This window comes from Talpa occidentalis, unplaced genomic scaffold (assembly GCF_014898055.3).
Source record: "Talpa occidentalis isolate TD23 unplaced genomic scaffold, MPIMG_talOcc4v2.1 talOcc4.4, whole genome shotgun sequence".
NCBI lineage: Eukaryota > Metazoa > Chordata > Mammalia > Eulipotyphla > Talpidae > Talpa > Talpa occidentalis.
The window spans coordinates 101,022,431-101,030,226 of NW_023604295.1; the positions used below are offsets into that span (position 1 = coordinate 101,022,431).

The 7,796-nt window shown below is 45.3% G+C and overlaps 1 protein-coding gene across 5 annotated transcripts in view; it reads right to left on the reverse strand.

The window, feature by feature from the left end:
• The window catches only part of PPP2R3A (protein phosphatase 2 regulatory subunit B''alpha), a 152,627-nt gene extending 147,568 nt beyond the window's left edge, over positions 1 to 5,059 (reverse strand). For 3 of the 5 annotated variants that reach the window (XM_054700810.1, XM_054700809.1, XM_054700808.1), the window contains exon 1: positions 4,950 to 4,988. The gene's annotated coding sequence lies outside the window, so the exon portion shown is untranslated. Of the gene's footprint in view, positions 1 to 4,949 lie in introns of all 5 variants that reach the window. The other 2 variants (XM_054700811.1, XM_037525936.2) reach the window with 2 other exon arrangements.
• Positions 5,060 to 7,796: the final 2,737 nt, after the last annotated feature.

Consider the following 7,796-nt stretch of genomic DNA (forward strand, 5'->3'; position numbering starts at 1 on the left):
CAGTAGTGCTACATCTCATTTTTAAAAAGCCCCAAATATGGATTTCATGGGAAATCTTCAGATTTTAAATTATTGGCAGCTTCACTCAAAATTAAATGACAACAAAATTGTTGTCAGGAAATTGTTGGGGAAAATAAAAACACATCTGCAAGTCAGATTCAGCTGTGGGCTGCTGATTTGCAATCTCTGCTTTATGTAGTTTCATCCATATCCTTCCTTGTATACCTAAAAATCTGTGTTCCCAATTCAGCCAATCCTCAGAGTTTCTGGATTTTAACTACCAAATGTTTACATAATAGCTATCACCATTTGAAGGTCCCACCATTCACAAAGTGAACTGTGTTTTAAGCCTATCTCAAAACTATCAACCAGTGTTTTCTATCTCAGGTAACAACTCCATCATTCACCTGACTAGGCAAGGCAGAACTCCTGGAGTCAGCCTAGACTTGCCCTTTGGTATACAAATCACCAAATCCTGTCACAAAGTTTCTTCTATCCATCTACTTCATTCCATCTCATCTGCTACCACCTTGGATACAGCTACCATATTGTCTCTCCTACCTTACTACGGTGCATTAGTAGGCTCAGGCTGCCTTATTAAAATACCATAGACTGGGTGGTTTCAATAGAAATTAATTTCTCCCAGTTCTGGAGGCTAGAGGTCCCAGATCAAGGTCCTGCAGATTTCTGGTCTTCCTGGCTTTCAGATGGCTACCTTCTCACTGTGCGCTCACACAGCTTGTCGTGCCTTCTGATCTTATAAGGTCATCAATCCTATAACACTAGAGTTCCAACCTCATGACCTCCTAAAGACTATCTCCAAATATAGTCACACTGCTGGTTAGGGCTTCAAAACATAAATTTTGGAGGGATACAATTTATCACATAACTCTCAGTAACATTAATTAGGGTCAGCAGTATCCCACATTCACTCTTTTTTCCTTCCAAACCATTCTCTGCAATATCACCAAAGTAATTTTTTTTTTAAAGATTTATTTATTTATACAAGCACTGGGTACAGTAAGAAGCACGGGAGGGTGAGAGAATTCACCAGAGCCAGAGCGGGGACCAGAACAGGCAGAGTGACGAAACATACTGCTGAGGGGAGCAGTGGGCACGGCAGAAGAGTTCTGTCGTGCCATGTGGGACCCTCGCCAGTGGCTGGGGATTGAACCGGTGCTGTAGAGGCTGCGGGCAGCTTTGCAGCCCAGCGCTCAACCGCTGCGCCACCAGGGGAGGCCCCTCACCAAAGTAATTTTTTTACCAAAAAAAAAAAAAAAAAAAAAAAATTACAAATACGTGTGTGTGCATATCTGGCCCAACAATTCAACTTCTAGGAATTTATCCTACAAATATATTCACACAATGGTGAACTAGCACATACATGGTACTGTTTGTTATAGTAAACTACTGGAAACTATTTAACAGCAACAAAGAAATGGTTAAATAATCTGTGTTGTATCTATATGATGGAATATTACAGTTATTTGTTTTTAAAAAAGGGACCTATATATTGAAATGGAAAGATTTCCAAGACATTAAGAGAACAAAGCAGGATACAGTAGTGTGTATACCATTTTGTGTAAAAAATATGAGGAAATACGATAAACATTTGCTTGAATGCCTACAGAAAGTCTAGAAAGATACACAAAACTAGTAACAGTGGTTATCCCTTTGGAAGATGTAGGGAAAATGGCAGGTGAAGGAAGGAGTAGGCCCCACTACAGGTAGATATGTTGACTTAATGAGGATGTTCCAAGCACTGGTGGTGGTTTAAGGTCCTCCTGTGACTCTGATAAGAGGGCTGTATAGAATGCCTGCAGTAACTGCCCTTGCCTACTTCCCTAGCTTCATTTTGTGTCACCTTGCTCACTCTTCATGCTCCAGCCACACTGGCCTCTGGTTCCTATAAAAGGTCCTGTTTCTTCAGCTGGACTATATCCCTTTAAGCTTTATCTACTAACTTCTTTTATTCTCGTGTCTACCTCACCTTCAAGGTCATTTCCCAAAGAAACTGGAAACTAAGGAAAAACAGTGCAGGACCCCTGTTGTATGTACTCTGAGCACTCTATACTTCTCCTAGAATTTATCACAACTATAATGAGGTAATTGTATAACTATACTTGTATGTCTCTCTTTAGACTGCAATGTCCAGGAGTATAGAAACCACATCAATTGCTTTTAATAAGGTACCCCATACCTAAACTAGTATCTAGCTGACAAGGTAAGGCCTCCTACAGATAGTTGTCAAATAAATTAATGACTCTTCTGCCCTCAAATCTAGCACATAAAAAACTGACACACAAGCAAATGAGGACAATGCAATGTCAGTTCGCTTAGAACAGGGCTTCTCAACAAGGGTGACTATGGCCCTCCTAAGGTGGACATCTCACAATGCTGGAGGTATTTTTTTTCTTTTTTAAAGATTTATTTATTTATTTATACAAGCACTGGGTACAGTCTGAAGCGGCGGAGGGTGAGAGAATTCACCAGAGCCAGAGCAGGGAGCAGAGAAGGCAGAAGGACCGAAGTACACTGCTGAGGGGAGCAGCGGGCAGCAGGAGAGGTCTGTGTGCCATGTGGGACCCTCCTCCGGTGGCCGGGGAGCAGCCGGGGATCAAACCGGCGCTGCAGAGGCTGCGGGCAGCTTCACAACCCAGCGCTCAACCACTGCGCCACTGGGGAGGCCCGTTGGAGGTATTTTTGATTGCCAAACCTGTGTGGTTGTGTTACTGTCAAACAACTGTCACAACTGGAGGGGGAGGATAGGTCAGGAATTCGCTCAACACCCTATAATGAAGTTTAGTTCTCCCCGACAAAGAATTACCTTGTTCAAAATGTGAAATAGTACCATGGATGAAACCCCCTGATTTAGACAGAGAATTGTAATTCACAAACCCATGATCAATTCTACTCCAGACATAGGGTTTTGGCTGGGGAGTGAGGAGGTCAAGAAAAGATTCAGAAAGGAGGTAAAGCTTTAGCTGCATGTTGAAAGGTGGCAGGGGCATATCAATGGAGACTTTGCCATAGGTCATAAGGAGTCTCTGAAGAGTTTAAAAGTAAAGTTATGGTTTGAACAGGTGCCTCTTTCAAGTATACCCATAGTTCAAAATTATTTATCTCCTTTATTCCCTTCTTTTTAAAATTTTATTTTATACTTTTACATCATTTTTCATTTTTGCACAATGTATGCATTTTCATCTTGGTTATAGTCCCCATACAATTCCCACCCCCTTGTTTTGATCCTACTCATTCCTCCCTCCCCTGTAGTGTGTCTCTGGTTTATAGAGCTTGTTGATTTTGATTTTTATTCCCTTCTTACTGAAACAAAAGTTTCATTCGCTTAGGGCAGCCAGTTTCAGCTAAACATTAACATCAAATTAATTCAGACTAAGATAAAGTCAGATAGCCTCTCCACTCTCCAGGCTATTAAGGTGCACTTAAAAATATGCAAATAGTTATGAATATAAATAAATCTTTAACTGCTTAATATTCACTTTGTTAGCAGATAAAGCTAGTTTTAAACTCACAGCCACGTTGGTTCTGGTAGAGATTTCTCCAAAGCTTTCGATTTTTAAAAATGGGTTTCCCTTGACCTCAACATTAAGCTCCCAGATTGTGTAAGAGATCCAAGTTTTTCCCACAAGTATCTCATGCAATAAATTCTTCTGCCAGAGAGGATAGGCGAGGCATTTGGATGCAATGAATGTGAATAAGTTTTATGTATAAATTAGGAATGGTTCAGATTTTTAAAAGGCTCTCATTAAAAGTCATAGATACTGCTGAAAGAAATGAAATTGAGATAATTTCCAATGGTATTACCAAGAAAGAAAAGCTTGTCTCCCTACCACAAAAGCTAGATGCACATGATCTGACCTAGTATGGCAATTCTTAGGGTCTCGCACTGGGTGCTCTGTTTACAAGAAACCGAGGCCTGAGACTAATGAAGAACAAAGAAAAATGCCTGGCACCAACGGTTTGGGGGATGTTTTGTAGATAAATGATTTGAAGAGGAACGCTTCCTCCCATTTTGGTAGGTACTACAAGTCGCTCCTTCTTGCTTACGTGTTAAAATTTTTTTATTTCGTGTTTTCAGACCGTCTGCTAGTAAGAAAATGCCTTATAATTTACAAAAAGCAATTTACCCTTCCTGACATTTGCTGGCCACTAAAATCGGATAGAATTTCCTTAAGCTTTACCAGACTCGGAGAACTGGGAATAATGCGAGCACATCAGAGTTCAGATGCAACATCAACTCCAGCTCCCGCCAGCTGGTTTCCATCGAGAGGTCGGTCCCCGCGGCGGCGGCCGGGGTGGGCGCGGGAGCGACCCCGCCCGGCTGGGTCGAGGGCGGCCGCGGGGCCGGGCCGGGGTCGGCGCGGCCTGCGTTCACCTTTGTCTCAGGTGCTCGCGCCTGCCCCGAGCGGAGGCTCCCGCCCGCGGCCGCGAGCCGGTGACACATCCTTCTTTGGCCAAGTCGGACCGAGGTAGGGCAGGGGGCGGGGAAGGAAAATAAAGCCTCAGCGCCTAACGACGTGACTCTCAGTTCTTCCAAAGCGCTGGCATTTGCCTCCCTGCCAAGCTTTCCCATTACCAAGTTCCCGGGGCTTGCGCGGGCGAACCGGCCCCGAAAGTGGGAGGGGCCGCGACGCCCCCGCCCCCCCTCGCCGAGGCCCCCCGGGGTGGGCGGTTTCCACACCTCCCGGCAGCCCCGGCCCGGGCCCCGGCCGGGCGCGCAGAGGCGCTCGCGCCGCGCCCACCCGCGACCGCCCGGGCTCCGCCAGCCGGGCCAGCGCCGCGCGGCCCCTCGGCCAGGCCGGTCTCCGCCTCCAGCCCCGCCCCGCCCGCCCGGGCCTCCGCGCGCCGCCCCCGGTCTCGCCACCACCTGAGGGCCAGGCCGGGGGCGCCGCGGGGTCCGGGCCGCACGCGGACGTCCCGGCGCCTACCTCAGCACCCGCGGCTCCTCCTCCGGCTGCTGCGTCGGCTCCCGGGCCGCTCTGGCCGCCAGGGCTCCCAGCGGCGCGGGATCTGAGGCCCCGAGTGGCGCGCGTGAGGATCCGAGGCCTGAGCGCGCCCCGCCCAGCCGCCCGCGCCCTCCCCGCTGCGGCCCCGCCCTCTGCCGCAGGCTCCCCCCGCCCCACCTCCAGGCCCCGCCCCGCCCCGCGCCCCGCCCACAGGGCTCCGTTTTCCGCCCCCCCCCGCGCGCCCCCCACCCCGGCCAGTGCCTCGAAGGGGGCAGCCAAGGGTGCCGCGAGGGCCGGGCTGCCCGCCGCCCACGCAGCCCCAGGTATGGCGGCTCCGCGGGAATGCGATTTTTAGTGTTCGCTACTATTTGGCGGATCCAAGTCTCTTTCTCAGCTTTCTTAGGGGGATGGCTATTGTCTTCGTCGTTATTGTTATCGTTATTGTCGTAAGTTGTTTTGCCCTCTTGGAGCTGGTCAAGCGGTTACTTTGAGGCCTGAGACAGGGGAAGGGTAGCCTCTCCAGTGACCGACAACCCCGGTCCCTCGGATTTTCCCCGTGGCCTGCACCTGCACAGATTTCTTTGTGAAGTAGTGAGCAAGTTGTGTGAATTTTGGAAGAAGAGCTATTTGTTTTTGACTTATTGTTTAGAGCACAAATACAGAAAACCATATAAAACCAATGCACGGCACAATGAATCTTTGACATATACATTCTATTGCACTCCCCAGATTTAATACCTTGTAAAATGCTAAACACAAAACCTCATCAATAGCTGGGAGGGCACAGCGTGGGAAGGGCCTCCCAAGACTGCCCTCTTTAAAATTGGCTCAGGAACACAAAGGCCATTTGCCCTTAATCATCTGCGAGGAACAAATTGTGTGTGTGTGTGTGTGTGTGTTTATATACCGGAATATATATTATCAAAGTAACATTGGATTACAATATTTATGTTTTAAAGGTATAGGATCTCCCCCTTCAGATGCTGTTACTACAAGATACCCACCACCAAAGCACCCACCATTCATCCCCATAGTCCATTGTGCACCTTCCCCACATTGTTCTCTTCCAGGTCCCTTTTTCTCTCCACTGTGGTAGCCTCAATTCTACCCTACAATTTCTAGGGTTTGTGATTGGTTTGGTTTTATGAGGCCCATGTTTTGTTTCTCTATATTCCAGAAATAAGTGACACCATCTGGTATTTGTTTTTCACCCACTGACGTTTCACTTAGCTTAATCCCCTCCAACTCCACCTATGTTGTGGAAAATGGCAATAGTATATTTTTCAGTGACTGATAGTATCCTGTTGTGTCTATGTACCATATCTTCCTTATCCATTCCTCTGTTTTGGGGCATTTGGGAGTTTCCATAGTTTGGCTGTTGTAAACAGCGTGCAGTGAATACAGTGTTTTTGTATTCTTTGCATAGATACTTAGGAATGGAGTTACTGGCTCATATGGTAGAACTAATTTTAATCTTTTAAGAAACCTCCATAGTGCTTTTCACAGGGGTTGGACGAGTCTACATTCCCACTAGTGGTGTAAGAGTTTATACCTTAATTCTCCACATCCTCACCAACACTTGTTTCTGGTGATTTTGATGTGGGCCCTTTTCACAGTATGAGATAGTATCTCATTGTAATTTTGATTTGCATTTCTCTGACAATAAGTGATGATAGCATATTTTTCATGTGCCTGTTGGTCATCTGTATGGATAAAGAAGCACCCATTTAGCACTTCTGCCCACTTTTTGATTGCATTTTCAGTTTTCTTTTTGTTGAGTTGCATCAGTTCATTTTAGACCTTGGATATCAGCCCCTTATTGATTGTACGGTGTGCAAATATTTTCTCCCATCAATTAGGTGTCTTTTTGTTTTAGTGACAAGTTTCTTTACCTTTGGTCTAATTCTTTGTTTAAAGTTATTGTGTCCTTATATATTTTCTGTCTGGTTGATCTGTCTATTGGTGAAAGTGGAGTGTTAAAGTCTCCATCGGCGAATGTGTTTTTCTCAATATCTATGTTCAGATTCAATAGTAATCACCTTAAATTTTAATACTCCTTCATTTGGTGAGTATATATTAATGAGTATATGTCTTCCTGGTGTATTATTACCTTTATCATTACATAGTGTCCATCTCTATATATTGCTACCTTTTAAAGCTAGATATCTATTTTACCTGATAAAAGTATGGCTGTCCCTACCTTCCTTTGGGTCCCATTCCTTCCTAGGATCATTTTCCAACCCTTTACTCTGAGCCTATGTTTATCTTTGGAGCTTAGGTGAATTTCTTGGAGACAACAGAAAGTTAGAGTTTGTTTTCTAATCCAATCAGACATTGACTTTTAATTGAGTTCACTCCATTTACATTCAGAGTGGTTATTGGTATATGAAAATCCGCTGTGGTCATTTTGCCCTTAATTTTGTGGTTCTATTTATGTTCTTGTTCAGTTCTTTGTGGGTGTTGTCTTTGATTTAGATGTGAGAGCTCCTTGCAACACTTCTTGGAGGTGGGGAAGTCTGCTGTTTATAAATTCCCGTTTTTCTGAGAATGCCTTCTCTTCTCCCTCATATCTAAGGAAGAGTATTCCAGGATAATTTTCTTGACTGGCTGCTTTTGTCTCTAAATATTTAGATCATGTCGTTCCATTCTCTCTTGGCCCCTGCTGTTTCTTCAGAGAAGTCAGAAGTAAACATGAGTGAGGTTAGCAGATAGGTTATTTGCTTCTTCCCCAGGCCAGCTTCAATAGTCTGTATTAATTTTCAGAAATTTAACTACTATGTGTCTTGGTATAGGTCTCATTCTATTTAGGTACCCTGGTATCCTTTTAGC